Source organism: Diaphorina citri, unplaced genomic scaffold (genome assembly GCF_000475195.1).
Source record: "Diaphorina citri unplaced genomic scaffold, Diaci psyllid genome assembly version 1.1 scaffold4301, whole genome shotgun sequence".
NCBI classification, from domain to species: Eukaryota; Metazoa; Arthropoda; class Insecta; order Hemiptera; family Psyllidae; genus Diaphorina; species Diaphorina citri.
Genome location: NW_007381700.1, coordinates 2,588 through 9,398, shown reverse-complemented (window position 1 = coordinate 9,398; position 6,811 = coordinate 2,588). Strand labels below are relative to the sequence as shown.

At 37.6% G+C, this 6,811-nt stretch overlaps 1 non-coding gene across 1 annotated transcript; it reads left to right on the top strand.

Annotated features, from left to right (window-relative positions):
- Nucleotides 1-4,399: 4,399 nt before the first annotated feature.
- LOC113472206 lies at nucleotides 4,400-4,518 on the top strand. The gene has a single exon (XR_003394623.1). It is a non-coding gene; the product is annotated as a 5S ribosomal RNA (ribosomal RNA).
- Nucleotides 4,519-6,811: the final 2,293 nt, after the last annotated feature.

Sequence of the window (6,811 nt, the reverse complement as noted above, 5' to 3'; positions counted from 1 at the left end):
TCGTGTAAGGGTGCCTCAACATGTCTATAGAGAAACAATCAAAAACAATTTATTGATGAGCTGCCCAAAATTTGGGTTGCCAGATGATGCCAGTAGTTATACCTATAGGTTATAGGTAATTAGGTATCTATTAGTGGGATAGTATTTACATTGTCTTGGTCTCGCTATGTGCATAATTCATTCTATATCTTACGGCTATAGAGCGTCTCATTTGAGATGAGATAGTATATACATATAGTACTTATGTACATTATACATACCTAGATAGGTATATTTAAGTACTTACAGTTCACTGAGTAAACGAAGTATGATCTTACTCGAAAAATTTGCTACATGAGTAAACGAAGTATGATCTTACTCGAAAAATTTGCTACATAAGTAGGTACTTGAACTAAGTCGAAATCCGGGGCGAACTCTATCCTAAACAGGTTTGTCTGCTAGCATACTTATTTACATACCATCATGTGTTTATATGTTTTAATTTATACACAAGTACCTACATAATTGTGTTTTGTACCCAAACATTACCTACATTTTAGCCAGCGGCTTTAGAACGTTAATGCCGGTGCCCGGTAAATCACTGAAGTTGAGTAACGCCGTGATGTGGGGATGTGGATGGGTGACCAATTAGGTCGGTGATTGTTTGGATCATTCGAGGTGGACAAAGCATCGGGTTGGTCGAACCAAAAAATCTAACGGGGAAAATTTCCTTTGTGTGTTGAAAGTATGCCAAATTTCATCACAGTCGGAATACCCGTTCGAAAGTCATGATGAAACAAACTAACAGAAAGACCGATAGATAAGGTAGAAGCACACTACCATCATCCATCACTTCACGTCACGTGAAGTCATGGGGAGTCAGAAAGATGTAGTTCAAAGTTTTCCCATACTTACTTACTTTCCGTGTATATACATTATACACTTGATTTCTCCAATGCTTCGCTGCTGCTATTGCACGTTCATTTGCGTCAAGAAGTTTTCCCATAATATTGTTATGTAGGTAGGCAATTTCATTCAGCATACAAAAAGTATAGAAGCACAAGGGTTACCCATAATAGCTGACCAGTTGGTCTGGACGCTATAATGTGTTACAAATAATGTGATGATGATAGAAAGAAGGGTTCCCTAAGCCCTAGCCCCTAGCTCTCGCCATTAATTATTGTGTTAGGTTTGACACTTCCCAATATAAAAACCCCTCGGAGTATACTGAAAGAATCGTGTAAGTGTGCCTCAACATGTCTATAGAGAAACAATCAATAACAATTTATTGATGAGCTGCCCAAAGTTTGGGTTGCCAGATGATGCCAGTAGTTTAGCTTCCCCTACAACTTCACTGAGTAAACGAAGTATGATCTTACTCGAAAAATTTGCTACATGAGTAAACGAAGTATGATCTTACTCAAAAAATTTGCTACATAAGTAGGTACTTGAACTAAGTCGAAATCCGGGGCGAACTCTATCCTAAACAGGTTTGTTCTCAGAACGGCTGGCTTTCTCCTTCGAAATCCGGGGCGAACTCTATCCTAAACAGGTTTGTTCTCGGAACGGCTGGCTTTCTCCTATCCTGCTTTCCGTCTCTCTTCAGTTTCGGGACAATGAGATTTCAGCAGTTACAGTTCCCTCTATCTAAAGAAGTAGGTATTCTTAATTACCTGAATGGGATAAGTACTTATCATAATAATATTATCATATTATGATTATCATATTATGATATATTATAAGTAGGTAAGACTTATAAGTAATGATTATCATAATATGATAATATATGATAATCGAGGTGGACAAAGCATCGGGTTGGTCGAACCAAAAAATCTAACGGGGAAAATTTCCTTTGTGTGTTGAAAGTATGCCAAATTTCATCAAAGTCGGAATACCCGTTCGAAAGTCATGATGAAACAAACTAACAGAAAGACCGATAGATAAGGTAGAATAAACACACTACCATCTACCATCATCCATCACGTCACTTCACGTCACGTCACGTGAAGTCATGGGGAGTCAGAAAGATGTAGTTCAAAGTTTTCCCACACTTACTTACTTACTTTCCGTGTCCGGCTACACTCTTGATTTCTCCAATGCTTCGCGGCTGCTATTGCACGTTCATTTGCGTCAAGAAGTTTTCCCATAATATTGTTATGTAGGTAGGTAATTTCATTTAGCCATCACACCACACTACCACGTTACGTCACGTGACGTGGTGGTAGTGTATTTCTATACCTATAGTTACATATACACAATGAGATTTCAGCAGTTACAGTTCCCTCTATCTAAAGAAGTAGGTATTCTTAATTACCTGAATGGGATAAGTACTTATCATAATATGATATATTATAATTATAAGTAAGTACATAAATATAATCTAGGAGGAAAGTTCAAAGTAATTAATCAAAGCCGAGAAGAAAAATTTCTTCACTTAAGTAAATAAACTGAAATACAAATTCACATAAAATTAACTAAGATTAAATTAAGTACATACTTAGAATCTAACTTCAACTTTTTACTTTACATAAATACCTCCCCATTGTGCAAAACAAGAGCGCCACAGAGAAAAAGGCGGAGTGCTTAGGTCCCCGTCTACTAACCACTGCGGACCAAATTGTTGGCCCGCGGTCACTATGTTGGGAACCCCTGACTAATAATATAATTAGGGAACAATAATTTGTTGTTGTGTGCCAAAATTTATTGCTATTGAGTTCTTAATAGGACCAGAAACTCATCTTTGAGGCCCCATCACTCCAGATATCTTCCAAATAGAAAATAAGAGTCGATTTGAATAGAAAGGGTTTCATTTTCATACATTGTCAGATTAGGTTTCACTTATGTTTCAACGAATTGGGAAAGTACTTACCAACTTGAATCACTCGAGATTTTGGAAGAAATTTCAACCCTCACCAATTCATAAGTAGGTACCAAAATGCTCGTGTTCACCCTTAGCATAAATACCTCCCCATTGTGCAAAACAAGAGCGCCACAGAGAAAAAGGCGGAGTGCTTAGGTCCCCGTCTACTAACCACTGCGGACCGAATTGTTGGCCCACGTTCGCCATGTTGGGAACCCCTGACTAATAATATAATTGGGGAACAATAATTTGTTGTTGTGTGCCAAAATTTATTGCTATTGAGTTCATAATAGGACCAGAAATTTATCTTTGAGGCCCCATCACTCCAGATATCTTCCAAATAGAAAATAAGAGTCGATTTGAATAGAAAGGGTTTCATTTTCATACATTGTCACATTAGGTTTCACTTATGTTTCAACGAATTGGGAAAGTACTTTACCTGCTTGAATCATTCGAGATTTTGGAAGAAATTTCAACACTCATTAATTCATAAGTAGGTACCAAAGTGCTCGTGTTCACCCTTAGCATCGGGAGCTGTGCAATATGTTATAACAGTTATATGGTTCCTCTATCGACACAAACGCCGAGGGCAAAACCTTTCTAAAAAGTTTCCGAAGTTGTTACCTTGTCTGTTTCTACGTTTGTCTGTCTCTCTCCCTTTTCTCCTCTCTCCTTTCCTTCCCCCCTTCTCTTTTTCTTCTCCCTCTCTTCTCTCTTTTCCCTTTTATTCCCCTCTCTCCCTCGCATTTCCATTATCTCGTTTCCATGGCCTCAAATTCCCGTTTGTCTGTCTCTCTCCCTTTTCTCCTCTCTCCTTTCCTTCCCCCCTTCTCTTTTTCTTCTCCCTCTCTTCTCTCTTTTCCCTTTTCTTCCCCTCTCTCCCTCGCATTTCCATTATCTCGTTTCATGGCCTCAAATTCCTGCCCAAATTTTTTTTTCTCTCCTACCCATTTCTTACATCCGTATACAATGCTACAATTCTCAAGGGAAAGTTTTTTTTCTCTTCTCCTTTTTTTCCCCCTCACTCCCTCCTGTTGTCTCTCTTCTCTCTTTCCCTTCCTCCCTCTCGTTCTCTTTCTCTTCCTCCCTTGATCCCTTTCTTGTTCTCTTTCCTTCTTTCCACCTGTCCTTCTCTTTCTCCCTCTTGTTTTTTCGTGCTCAATTAGGTTTGCGTACCTTATGATCTTGTTCAATATTCTGACTGAACGACGACATACACTTCACTACAGTACCTACTTCCTGATCATATTTTGTAGTTTTTGCTCTACAATTACCTGAAAACGGCTACTTACATGGTCTGTTTCGTATATCTCTGATTAGTGCTTCCAAACTTTCTTGACATGGCGGGGCGTAGGTCTACGGCGCGGCGCTTTAGTGATGATAGTCTTTTACATTATTTGGTACCCTCATCAAGTCACGAACTCACAACCTAAGGCTACATAGTACACAGACTGATCGTAATATCGTATGTTCGTATGGTATCACATTGGTATCGAGATGAGTCATCCAGTCATCATAATTCTTCTTATTTATTAGGCTATATTTTTACCCTGGGCTCTCGCCAACGTTCATATCACGTTGAATACACCAGTTCTCGTCCGATCACTGAAGTTAAGCAACGTTGAGCGTGGATAGTACTTGGATGGGTGACCGCTTGGGAACATCACGTAACGTTGGCGTTTTTTTTTGTATTTTCCTTATAATTATAAATTATAATACATATTTATAATTTATACAATTTTTACTTAGGTATTTTTTATTGATGCATTTACTACACAAATAAAAAAATTGCTGTGAACATCACACGACTTTCCTTATCCTATTGAATTGTGCTCATTTGCATGTTCTATTGTAACTTTTACAATATCTCTAACCGTTTAGTCAGTAGGTAGAGCTGAAAACCGCCAAAAAACGGTCGAAAACCGCCAAAAAGCGGTAAAAATACCGCCAACCACAGCAGTTATCGTAACCAAAAGTTTCGTGTTACATCCTTGTCACATTTGTGAACTACATACCAAATTTCAAGTCTCTAGCTTACACCGTTCCCGAGATATTATTGAATTACACCGAAAACCGCCTGAAAGTGGTAAAATGCCGCCAACCGTTGCACCGATCTTAATCAAAAGTTTCCTGTCGCATCCTTGTCATATTTCACAGCTGCATACCAAATTTCAAGAACATTTGTGAACTACATACCAAATTTCAAGTCTCTAGCTTACACCGTTCCCGAGATATTATTGAATTACACCGAAAACCGCCTGAAAGCGGTAAAATGCCGCCAACCGTTGCACCGATCTTAATAAAAAGTTTCGTGTCGCATCCTTGTCATATTTGACAGCTGCATACCAAATTTAAAGACAGGCAGACAGACAGATACACAGACAGAAGGACAGACAGACACACACACGGACCAATGGCTGAAACTTTGGATTTAGGCTCTAGGGACCTCGAAACGTGTTTTTCCACTAAAAACTGACCATTGAAAATTTGACCCGATTACATTACTTTCGTTCCTATAGGATAAGGAAAGTAAAAAGTATGTACCTATTTATCTGGCATTTTAACTAAATAGATACCCATCTAATTTCTTACTCTTGTACATACCTAAATATAGCATAGGAGTAAGTGCCTAAACAATGTAAGCCGGTAATTGACCCGATTACATTACTTTCGTTCCTATAGGATAAGGAAAGTAAAAAGTATGTACCTATTTATCTGGCATTTTAACTAAATAGATAGTAGATACCCATCTAATTTCTTACTCTTGTACATACCTAAATATAGCATAGGAGTAAGTGCCTAAACAATGTAAGCCGTTATTATCCTCAGATCGATCACCCGAAATCTTCTCATTTCTCCAAACTACATATGTATGTAATCGACACTGACAAATAAAAAAGCCATCGCCCTCCTTATCAACACAGAATGGGTATACCCTAACAGTGGAATAAAATATCTAAGCCTATCTGACATGTGTAACACAAAACTCAAGAAAAGCCTACACAAAACTAGAGGCTGGATGCTTTATTGATAAACTGACAAATGGAACACACAAAACTCAAGAAAAGTCTACCCAAAACTAGAGACTGGATTGATAAGAATGACAATAATGACATCAGTACAAAGATGTTGAATAAACAAACTCCTAGGGTCTGACACAACCAGTGATCGATCAAGGAATGGAACAAGATAATAAAATCAAAGAATAGGAATTGAAGGAGATAATAAACAGAGTAAACGTAAATAGTAATACAGGTAATTAATCCAGAGATGGGTTCAAAGAGGGGAGTACATTTCACAGATCAATCTATGTACACATGGAAAGGTAGAGGTGTATTTATAATGATCAAAACATGTTTGGAGATAATTCTGGAGTTTGTAGACAAGAATTCTGATGATCTATATATTCTAATCTTTTTTTTACCAAAGTAAGGTGAAAGACATTGACCATGGAAAGGTAGAGGTGTATTTATAATGATCAAAACATGTTTGGAGATAATTCTGGAGTTTGTAGACAAGAATTCTGATGATCTATAATTATATTCTATATTCTAATCTTTTACCAAAGTAAGGTGAAAGACATTGATCCCATTGCCCAACAGGTTGACCTCAGAAGCTCGCCTCAAGTCTCATTAGGTAGGTAACTCATTATTATAAATTTACGAACACTAAGTAGGTACCTATCTAGTGCCCTAATATTAGGTACCTACCTACTTACCTAAGTGCTCTAAAATATTAAATTAAATCATTATTATTATACATAGCGCTATGTTTTAAGAGTAATTTTACTTTAAATTTCATATTTCAAATTTCAACATATAAAGGTAACGTATAACCTGTTTGTATTAGCAGGTAATTTATAGGCAATTTGTATGGCCGGTTAAATTTCAACTCATCAGTCAGAGAACAACCGGTAATAAATCAGAGTTGAGGAGATTTAATTAGGCACACGCCCACTTCCAGTGTACAGGG